General features: G+C 38.4%; 1 pseudogene; it reads right to left on the bottom strand.

Annotated features, from left to right (window-relative positions):
• Positions 1–1,943: 1,943 nt before the first annotated feature.
• LOC126423412 (5S ribosomal RNA) lies at positions 1,944–2,061 on the bottom strand (annotated as a pseudogene).
• Positions 2,062–12,614: the final 10,553 nt, after the last annotated feature.

Here is a 12,614-nt window from a genome sequence, read left to right as displayed (position 1 = left end):
AGGCAATACTATTGGAAAGCTGGATGTGGGCTTCACAGTGTACTTGACTATTTTGCTTATGTTAAGTTGCTGCTAGACTTCTGCATCTACATCTATAAGCCACTGTACAATCTGTGGTGGAGGATACCATGTACCACTATTACTCATTTGCTTTCCTGTTCCACTTGAAAATAGAGCGAGGGAAAAAGATGAGTCCTAATTTCTCATATGTTATCTTCGTGGTCCTTACGTGCAATATATGTTGGCAACAGTAGGATTGTTCAGCACTCAGCTTCAAATGCCAAAGAAGTTTTCTCAATAGTGTTCCTCAAAACAAACATCACCTTCTCTCCAGGGATTCTCATTTGAGTTCCCAAAGCAACACTTAAGTGTTGCTCAAACCTACCGGTAACCAATCTATAGCAGTCCGCCTCTGAATTGCTTCAATGTCCTCCTTTAATCCCACCTGGTACAGATCCCAAACACTCAAGCAATATTCAAGAATAAGTTGCAGCAGCAGGTGAACCACACTGTCCTAACATTCATAAGTCGACCATTTGCCTTCCCTACCACAGTCCACACATGCTCGTTCCATTTCATAGTGCGGTACAACTTTATACCCAGATATTTAAATGACCTGACTATGTCAAGCAGTGCACTACTAATGCTGTATCCAGACATTACAGGTTATTTTTTACTAATCATCCGCATTAACTTACATTTTCCCACATTTTAAGCTAGATGCCATTCGTCACTCCAATTACAAATTTTGTTTAAGTCATCTTGTATCTGCCTACACTCACTCAACTTGGACACCGTACTGAACACCACAGAGAGCAGCATCATCAGCAAACAATGCAGATTGCGGCCCATCCCATCCCCCAAACCATTTATGTTTATAGAGAACAGGAGCAGTCTCTGATAAACACTCACCATTGAGTACAACATATTGGATTCTATAGCTTAAGAAGTCTTCGAGCCACTCACATATCTGTGAAGTTATTCCTTATGCTCATAACAGCCTGCAATGGCACACTGTGTCAAATGCTTTCCAGAAATCTAGAAATATGGAATCTGCCTGTTGCTGTTCATCCATAGTTCTCAGTATATCACCTGGAAAAGGGCAAGCTGAGTTTCACACGAGCTACGCTTTCTAAAGCCATGCCGATTCATGGATATAAGTTTCTGAGTCTCAAGAAAATGTATTATATTCAAAATGAGAATATGTTCATGGGTTCTGCAGCAAACCAAAGTTAGGGATATTGGTCTAATTTTGCGTGCCTGTTCTTTTGCCCTTTCCAATCACTTGGGGCTTTGTGCTCGGAGAGAGGTTCATGATAAATGCAAGCTAGGTAATTGGTCAGTGCCAAAGAGTACTCTTTATAAAACAGAATTGGAATTCCATCCAGACCTGGTGACTTTATTTGCTTTCAAGCCTTTCAGTTGTTTCTCTATGGCAGTGATGCTTATTGCTATGTTGTCCATGCACTTACCACTAGCACAATTACATTCCTCAAGAGGCAAACAAAACAAGATAAGGATAGCTAATGATTCACATCTGATGACACTTAAATCAACACACTTGTTAATTATATTATGGCAACAAGATAAAACTAAGACATCTGTTGAGAAAAGTCATTAACATGTCATTCTCAAGAAATATATTCGGGTTGAAAGTAGTAACTATCTAGTCAGGTCTAACTAAAATGGCAGTAATAACTAAAAATTAAGCATTTGTTTCACAGAAAACCAAGATATAAAAGCACTCCGTCATCAGGCCACAAGTGGCCCATCGCGACCATCCAACAGCCGTGTCATCCTCATCTGAGGATGCGGATAGGAGTGGCGTGTGGTTAGCACATCACTCTCCCGGTTGTTACGACGGTTTTCTTTGACCGGAGCCACTACTATTCAGTCGAGTAGCTCCTCAATTGCCATCACAAGGCTGAGTGCACCCCAAAAAATGGCAACAGCACATGGTGCCCCAGATGGTCACCCATCCAAGTGCCAGCCACGCCCGACAGTGCTTATCTTCGGTGATCTGACGGGAACTGGTGTATCCACTGTGGCAGGGCTGGTGCCATAAGATATAAAGTCATGCCAGAATCTCTAGTAGTCCAAACAGTACAAACAATAATGTTCCCAAATCTTTCATAACTACTAGTGCCTTATCGTGATGCGTAGATATAAATTTACCATTTGTTTCTCATTTTCTTCTCCATGAGTGGTACATATTTATTCTCTTTGCCACCTGATAGTAATTGTACTGTATTATAATGTTGCTAAATACCAACTTTTCTGCACTTGAGTTTTCTTTGAGAATTACACACAGCCAATCTTACAAAGAAGATTATCCTGACTTCCTAGTGCATTTACTCTTTTGATAGGTGTATGTTAAATCCACAAAGCCACTAGCATCATACATGGGATGACAAAAGGTCTGCAGCTATTTAAAATTCTTCTCTGAATGACGGAAAATAAAAGGGGATGAGACAAAAGGTGTTCAGTAAGTTGCTACTAGCCCCATCAGTGGGGTCACAGAGCTGCTAGAATGTATCTTTATGTATGTTTGAGCTCTGAAAAAGAACCTAAATTCATAAACTGAGGTGTCATGTTTATGTGCTGATCTACCATCCAACAAATCCACAGTTTTGGGAGTCACTTGCCACCATCTATTCCATTGTTAGCAGCAATAAAATACCAAAGGGTAAAATTGACTAATTCACTAATTTAATTCACTCTTTTGGTACTAAATGCTGTGACCACATTTGGTACAGATATTACAGTTAACTAGTTTCAAAACTAATGAGTTATCGTCGGAACAAAAAATCCAGTATTTTGTTTTGAAAGTAACACCTCAAGTCAAAATAAAGCACTCATTGTGGTCACTTAAAATCAAGTTCTGATGATGATTGGTTAGAGTCAAAATCAGTTATCTGTAATGTAACCAAATGCAATACCATGACATCTGTGAATAAAACAGTGTTTTATCTATTTGAAAAAGATCACTTGCTCCCAGTCTTTTGATGTCAAATTTCATTCAATGCAATTTTTTTGTGCTCTTTGCACAAAAATATACCATAGTGTAGCATAAATTTCTTCCATTGCTTTGGCCATGTGGTAGTTGTCTTTTTCAGAAACACAGTTATTGTTGATTCTTACTTGGTTTCTCTTGTTCATTTGATTTCTGTATAGTGATAACTCCTGTATGATTTTTAACTTTTTTCAGAATTGTACGGTATTTTTCTCCTATATTTTGCTCTTGTACCAGTTTTATCATTATGTCCCATCACTTTTTAATTTTTATTACTTTTCCTGTTACTCCTTTCTATATTAAAGCTTTTACTGCCTCTTCTGTCCTTGGATTTAATTTAGTATGTCTTTTATTAATTTTCAGTGTCTCATGTCCTTTTCAAATGTATTAGCTTATTTAGCCAAATTTTATTTTTTGTAGTTAATTTTCATAATTGCATTCTCTGTAGCCTCACCAAAGAAGGAAAGTTCAAATACATTAATTATTATTTCTTTTATGTCTATTTTTCTTTATACTGTGAATTTTTGTCTCCTCAGTACTACAAAAAATATGAAGCATGTCAGGAAAGTAAGTACTGTTAATGAAAAACACAAAAACATTTTGTTCAAACCAAGATTTATTTTTACAAGAAAGACCATTTCTAAACTATTTTTTGTGTCACTGTTGTTCAGATATTTTACATAGTGGGAACCATCTTTTCTAAGGCCTCTTCATAGAAAAATGCCACCAGTGAAGACAGCCACTGCTGAACATGTGTTTTTGTATTATCATAGTTGTGCCTTTCTCTCATGCTTTGAGTTCAAGAACAAGATGTAGTCAAAAGGTGCAAGATCAGGACCGTGCAATGGGTGATTGAACTGCGTCCAACCAAATTATGGAATAGGCTTTTGAGTGACACTAGTAGAATGGGGGCATGCATTGTCACTAAGCAACACAGTGCCTCAACTGAGCATTCCACACCTTTTGTTTTGAATTGTGCACTGAAGTTCGCTCAATGCTCCACAGTATTGTACCGTATTGACAGTTTAATCTCTGGGAAGGAACTCAAAAAGCAGAAAATGATGCAAAAAATGGGTTCAGCAGTAGCTGTCTTCACTGGTGGCATCTTTCTACGAAGAGGATATACAAAAGGTGGTTTCCCACAATGAAAAATGTCTGAACAATGGTGGCAACTATGTAAAAACAAAAACAAAAAATGTAGTTTATGAAATGCTCCTTCCTGTCAAAATAAATTTTGGTTTGGAAAGAAGATATTTTTATGAGTTTTTGTCCAAAACAGTGTTTACTTTCTGGACATGCCTCATACTTGCTCACTTTAGATAAACTAGTTAAGGAAATTCGTCAAACTGCTAGTGAACATTCAGTTTCTCATAATTTTTGGGAAAGCTTATCTTTCTCTTGGTGTTCTTTTCATAAGGCTAACCTAATAACTAACTTTTGACTGCAACCCTTTCTCCCATCTCAACTTGCGGATGACACCAATCACATCATGACCTTGAAAATGCGAGTACTGGGAGTTTAGCCTAGATACTACAACTTGATGCTGAAGAGGAACTAATCAAAATGACAAGACAGTTAAAAAATTTAGACTTCATTCTTTATGTAACAAAAAGAAGAATGATAACTTTCATGTCTCACTTAATTGTTAGTTAATTTGTTGCCCATATGTATATCATATTGATAAAGTATGCTATGCTGTGGAACTATCCAATTCTATTCGAGAATTTATGAAGGCCCATAAGCAATTGTCACTGAGAAACATGATCATCTGCAATTTAACAACATTTATGCTGCCAGTGACTCATTTAACTTCAGTGAACAGATTATTAAAATAGTTTTGTAATCCTGTATTCCCTTCTTTACCAATTTTGTATCCCTTCAGTATTCACAAAAATATTAATATTATGAAATTTACCTAAGAAATTACTATTATTCATTCTGTACTTATGTTGGAATTCTGAAACAACCTAACCTTAGCTTTTGCAGAATTTAAAAATACAAGTAAACATTAGATTTTGTCAAATAAGTCTTATTAATGAAATTAAACCAAGTAAACTACACAGAAAATCATTTAAATATTATTAGACAAAAGATACTGTTAAAAAAATGTAAATGTATTGTCCTTAAGCAATCACATTTGAAATTTTTTTGAAAAAAAAGCACTTTAAAAATCACATTGACCTCTGAAAATATATCAAAGTATTGCCCTCAATGAAGAACATTTTATGATTGCTACATCCTCAAAGTTCTCCTTCAAGGGTGAGTGAGTGAGTTCATGGGGCTGAGCAGCCTCTTGACCTTGAGATGAGAAAGTGCACCTCAAGATTAGTGAACTAACCTGTTAATGGCACAGAATGGAGAAAGCAACATGGAAATACCATGCAAAAATGATCGTACCAAGAAATTTGGAACTGATTCAAAGCATTCAGCAAAGACGGCAGAATAATAACAGAGGAAGGGTGAATACCCAAAATAGTGACAGAAGCGTGTGGAATAATTGTACGATGGAAAAGATCTAGTAAATGAGGTTGAGAAAGATGAGCTTGATCCATTAGTTCTGAGAGAAGAGTTTAACAAACCTTTAAAGCTAGTGAAAGACGGTAAACCTCTAAGAACTAATACAAACATAAAAAAAATTGCATCAGCCCAGTTCCCAGAACTCCTGAAGATAAAAATTGACTGTGGATATTGTATCACTGACACAGTACCTCTGACCTGTTCAGAGATGTCACTAAACCTCCCCAAAGATGTAAACAACCATGCATGAGCAGCACCTATTAGACGGAGGGGACCAGACAGCTGATCAGTTCCAGTCATTCCACCAGGAGAGAGGTACATGACCCATGTTGTCTGTAGTTCAACCATTACTAGACAGTCAATACTGTGGTTTGATTGCATCCGCATTGTTCCTTTGTGCCAGGAAGGTCTCTCAACAAGAGAAGTGTTCAGCCGTCTCGGAGTGAACCAAAGCGATGTTGTTTGGACATGGAGGAGATACAGAGAGACAGGAACTGTCAAACCGTCAATGACATGCCTCACTCAGCCTGCCCAAGGGCTACTACTGCAGTGGATGACCGCCGTCTATGGATTATGGCTCAGAGGAACCCTGACAGCAATGCCACCATGTTGAATAATGCTTTTCATGCAGCTGCAGGACATCGTGTTGCAACTCAAACTGTGCGCAAAAGGCTGCACAATGTGCAACTTCACTCCCAACGTCCATGTGAAGTCCATCTTTAACATGTAGCGCAGTAGAGATGGGCCCAACAACATGACAAATGGATTGCTCATGATTGGCATCACATTCTCTTCACTGAGGAGTGTTGCATATGCCTTCAACCAGACAATCATCACAGACATTTTTGGAGGCAACCTGGTCAGGCTGAATGCCTTAGACACACTGTCCAACGAGTGCAGCAATGTGGAGGTTCCCTGCTGTTTTGGGGTGGCAAATGTGGGGCCGGCGTATGCCGCTGGTGGTCATGGAAGATGCCATAACGGCTGTACGATACGTGAATGCCATATCAGCAGCATATTGGAGAGGCATTTGTCTTCATAGATGACAATTCTCACACCCATTGTGCACATCTTGTGAATGACTTCCTTAAGGATAATGACATTGCTCGACTATAAAGGCCAGCATGTTCTCCAGACATGAGCCCTCTCGAACATGTCTGGGATAGATTGAAATGGGCTGTTTATGGATGATGTGACCCACCAACCACTATGAGGGATCTACACCAAATCGCCATTGAGGACTGGGGCAATCTCGACCAACAGTGCTTTGATGAACTTGTGGAAAGTATGCCATGACGAATACTGGCGTGCATAAATGCAAGAGGATGTGCTACTGGATATTAGAGGTGCCGGTGTGTATAGAAATCTGGACCACCACCTCTGAAGCTCTTACTGTATGGTGGTACAACAAGCAGTGTGTGGTTTACATGAGCAATAAAAAGGGCAGAAATGATGTTTATGTTGATCTTTATTCTAATTTTCTGTACAGGTTCCGGAACTCTCAGAATTGAGGTGATGCAAAACTTTTTTTGATGTGTGTGATATTCCTGAATAGTTACAATAAGAAATAACTACAGGCACCTTATCTCAGATTATAAATAACATATACATGAAAACTCAGAAACATATGAAATTTTGAGCAAACATGTTCATATTCTGAAGACCAACAATACGGGTTATTACAAATGATTGAAGTGATTTCACAGCTCTACAATAACTTTATTATTTGAGATATTTTCACAATGCTTTGCACACACATACAAAAACTCAAAAAGTTTTTTTAGGCATTCACAAATGTTCGATATGTGCCCCTTTTGTGATTCGGCACACATCAAGCCGATAATCAAGTTCCTCCCACACTCGGCGCAGCATGTCCCCATCAATAAGTTCGAAACCATCGTTGATGCGAGCTCGCAGTTCTGGCAGGTTTCTTGGTAGAGGAGGTTTAAACACTGAATCTTTCACATAACCCCACAGAAAGAAATCGCATGGGGTTAAGTCGGGAGAGCGTGGAGGCCATGACATGAATTGCTGATCATGATCTCCACCATGACCGATCCATCGGTTTTCCAATCTCCTGTTTAAGAAATGCGGAACATCATGATGGAAGTGCGGTGGAGCACCATCCTGTTGAAAGATGAAGTCGGTGCTGTCGGTCTCCAGTTGTGGCACGAGCCAATTTTCCAGCATGTCCAGATACACATGTTCAACCGTTTCTTCGCTCAGTGCAGGCCGACCCGTTGATTTCCACTTACAGAGGCATCCAGAAGCTTTAAACTGCGCATACAATCGCCGATTGGAGTTAGCAGGTGGTGGATCTTTGTTGAACTTCGTCCTGAAATGTCGTTGCACTGTTACGACTGACTGATGTGAGTGCATTTCAAGCACGACATACGCTTTCTCGACTCCTGTCGCCATTTTGTCTCACTGCGCTCTCGAGCGCTCTGGCGGCAGAAACCTGAAGTGCGGCTTCAGCCGAACAAAACTTTATGAGTTTTTCTACGTATCTGTAGCGTGTCGTGACCGTACGTCAATGAATGGAGCTACAGTGAATTTATGAAATCGCTTCAATCATTTGTAATAGCCTTGTACAAAGGAGTGGTAGCAGTATGCAGTGTGTTCCAAATCATTAGGAGCAAAATTACACAACTTCTGGACAATTCCTATGTACCTTGAGAGGAGTTTTTTATTGACTAAACAACTTACACTTTGTAACTACAACTCATGCTTTTGGCAATGATTTAGGGTGATGACTGTCAGACTCAGTGCATGCTCTCTCTCAAATACCCATGTTGCCCTTTGGACAATGAAACAGACACCGATGATCCTACCAGCTAGTTCCTCTTTGCTTTTGCACTGTTTCATACATCAGTGACTTCATGTAACCCACTGAAATGAGATCTGTTGACTGCACTAGGCATGGGATAGGATCTCCTCTTTTAATGTAACGAAGAGGGTATCTGCTGCTCAAGTGCTCATAGATATTAACATAAAAAAGGAGACACCACTGTTGTGAAGAAAGCACATCTTCTCATGCACAACAAGAGGTACAATCCCTGACACTGACAGGACATCTTGAAAGAACATAATCAAGCAAAATGCAGTGTTCAAATGGGATGGCAGGAAATAATTTTCTATTAATTGATCTTGTATAGTTTCAATCCACAAGTTGATAAGACTTATAGGTGATCTGAGATAGGTGTGGCATGTAAATTTTCATCGCTCCAGACATATGAACCATAGTATGTTTAGTACTTAATTACTGTACTGGATAATCCCCTGACAGAATTGAAATACAGGTTTAAAATCATTTACCTCCACTGGTTGTACACATTATTTGTGATTGGAAAGGGGGGTGGGGGGAGGACTGCTGCTGTAATAGTATGATCCATAATGTATTGTCAGAGGTGTCCATTCCACTGCAGGTTGACCGACTTATTATTGATGAATTTTCTCCCACACAATCCAATGTCATTTTCTGAAATTCTGTTGTGGGAACAAATGTTTGGCTGACCTCTGTGGCTTGAACAACCCTGTTTCTTTTTAGTTACTATGCATGTTGATAAAATTTCTAATATTCATAATGGTTCCTGTCGTAAACTTCTCTCTGCACATTTGTTCAGATTTACAAATACATTTGTTCCACGTTACACATACTACATCTGCTGCACAATACATTAAATCAGTGTCTGCTAGTATCTGCTATGAGTAATGCAACATCATCAAGAATGAGTCATGATCTATGAACACTGGAAAAGGCAGCATGATCATATTAGAGATAACTGCGTATTGCTTTCCAAAGTAGCACTATCAACATTAATCTGACAGTTAGTTAATTGTTGTAAACACTTTGCAAACATGTCCCATGCACATTGCACATTAACAACACTGTATCACATGAAATATTCATTTCCTCATGAAAGAACTCATATCGTCTGAAACGTTCATTTCAAAACCATTTCTTCCTCATCACAAAACCCAGTTTAGGATTCTCTACCATCTGCATAATTTTGACCCCAAATGTTTGGGATCTCTTGTGCAACGCTGATTAGTTTGGATTGCAAAGGAACAGGAGATGTGATACTTACATTACCATTAATTACAGGGAAATCCTTATGGTTCAGCACATTAGTCTTGATCACCTACATTGACACAGAGAAAGTTTTCCAAACATTAAGTGGAACAAGATAATCAGTTTGACAAAGAATACAAGGATAGAAGACGTAGTCAGCAACTACACAGGAATCAGGATGCTGTGGTGAGGAAGGATGTGGGCAAGGACATGTAAATTATTCAGGCAGGAATATGATTTGTCACAACTGTTATTCAGTTTATATATAAAAAATGCAATGTAGGACTCCTCAAAAATCATCAATAATGAATAAAAGTTAATGGGATATACTTCAAAACAATCACTTTTTGTAAATTGAAGGGGGATGATTGCTACCAGCTGCAGCAGGACATTAAGCGGAATCAGCGACGATGAGCGAAAATGTGTACTGGACTGGTCTGGTACATATTTTCGCTCATCACGACTTATTCTGCTTAATGCCCCACTGCAGCTGATAGCAACCATCCCCCTTCAATGTACATATAGTGTTTCACAACTGTGGAATGCGCATGGTGTTTTTTTTCCGAAGGAACAGACACCATGCATTCAAAGAAATCAATTTTTGCATATGAGATTGTCTTATTGAACATAAACAAAGAAAAGCTGTGTACAGCACTTCACTAGATGAATCAAGTACCACAAAAGAGATATTTTTATTTATTTATTTGGAAAACATGTTACAAAAGATGCGTACCAAGGATTAGGACTAAATCAAAACAAATTTAATTTCAATGTCATGAATAAACATTTTTGTAACTGTGTTTGGGCACCTTCCACACATCTGGGGCATAGGTGACCAGATTTATCAAACAATGGAAACTCCAGGTAGGAATATCAATGATGTAGGAAAAGGCAGATTGCTACTTACCGTAAAGAAGACATGTCAAGTTGCAGACAGGCACGATTAACTTTAAATGACCAAAGTAAAAAGTATTTACCATAACTGGCTTCAAGCACATTAGAAAACCAAAAAATAACACTTGACCACATAGTCATCATACAAAAACTGTGTGAACACTATAAATCCAATTCTGCTTTTGTGACTGGACTCTTCTAACACAAAAGTAAAATGAAAGCAAGACTTTTGCTGAGAGGTTAGATATTTTGGATGAGAAATAGAAATGGTAGGTAGCTAGGATCTGGGAGTGGTACAGTGCTGAGCCTAAATAAAGTAAGCCATTTAACATATTTACTTACCACAGAGGCCAAATTTAGCATCATCAGAATGCGCTATAGTTATTTGCCACAGAGGCCAAGTTTAACATAATCAATTCTGGACCATTAAGCTCACAAGAACACCCTAAACAAAAAATATAGTTTTGATAATAGTACAGAGAATTCCCTTCTTTATAATAATAACCAAATAACATCTTTGAGCTCTATAAAGATTATAAATTTGCCCCAGAGGCACTAAGTGGGTCTAACAGCACTTTGGGCTACCTGGAAATTGACTTTACAAAGACTGCAATGTGCATACATTTCAAACATTAAAAAACTTTCAAGATAGTAGAATACACAATTTTTATAGAGTCTTTAAGACAAGAAAGTGAGTATTAGCAAATTGACAAGCATAATTAATTACTCACAAGAGCAATTGTGAACAAATCCAGAGCAAATACAGAGGCTGAAGCACATTGATTAACGAATGTATGGTAACAGGATTGAGCTCAGCTGATGCCCTGAGTGGCTGCTCAATTCAGTACAGATTCTAGAACACACACACACATAAAATAAATTACAATTACATAACATGTAAATGACAAACAGCACATGGCCCTCCAGCCATGACAGGGAAACTAAGGGTACACAGCTGAAACTGTTTGACCTGCAAGTACTTGGGGTTAACAAAGCAGAATTTACATAACAAAATCAATTACAAAATACACATGGGCCCTTAAATCTTAACTGACAGTCAATATATTTAACATACCTAAACCCAGACAGAACACATACCAGGAGGCAGGTACAGGCAAATCTTTCAGGATTTAAAGATATGTAAATCTAGAAAATATGTGCACTAGTAGTGCAGGTAAATCCAAATCTTTATAGATCAAGATTAACAGACAATAATTAAAATATATTTTAATGATAATACCTAGGCCTAGCAGCTTACATGCCAGTTGTTAGGTAAAAGCAAGGCCTTCTAGACCAGGTTCTCCCAAACAGAACAAGGTAAAATGGGCACCTTCTTAGAACTTAAATTAATTAAAAGTGAGGGTTGCAACATTAAGAGTGCAATGGGAATTCCATTGTTAAACACAGACGAGAGTGGATGGAGGGGATCCAGTATTAGAGTCAGAATTTAAAAGAGCTCTGGAAGACTTGAGATCAAATAAGACAGAAGGGATACATAACATTTCATCAAAATTTCTAAAATCCTTAGGGAGGGGGGCATGGCAACCAAACCGCTGTTCAAGTTGTTGCATAGAATCTATTAGACTCAGTGATGTACCATCAGACTTCTGGGAAAGTATCACCTACACAGTTTCAAAGACACCAAGGGCAGATAAGTGCATGAACTATCACACAATCGGCTTAACAGTTTCTTCATCCAAGTAGCTGACAGGAATAATATACAAGAGAATAGAAAAGGGATCTGTTGGATGATCATCAGTTTGGCTTTAGGAAGGATAAAGGCACCAGAGAGGCAGCTCTGACATTGATCTTTATAATGGAAGTCAGATTGAATAAAAATCAAGACACACTCATAGGATTTGTTGATCCAGAAAAAGTTTTTGACAATCTAAAATGGTGCAAGATGTTCGAAGCTCTACAAAGAATAGGAGTACTCCATAGGGAGAGATGGATTTTAAGCAATATGTACAAGAACGAAGAGGGAACAATAAGACTGGAAGGCCAAGAACAAAGTGCTCAGATTAAAAAGGGTGTAAGACAGGAATGTAGTATTCTGCCCCTACTGTTCAATCAATACATCAAAGAAGCTATGACAGAAATGAAAGAAAGGTATATGAG

This window comes from Schistocerca serialis, chromosome 1 (assembly GCF_023864345.2).
Source record: "Schistocerca serialis cubense isolate TAMUIC-IGC-003099 chromosome 1, iqSchSeri2.2, whole genome shotgun sequence".
In the NCBI taxonomy this organism is placed as follows: Eukaryota; Metazoa; Arthropoda; class Insecta; order Orthoptera; family Acrididae; genus Schistocerca; species Schistocerca serialis.
This window is presented reverse-complemented; position numbering and strand designations above follow the sequence as displayed.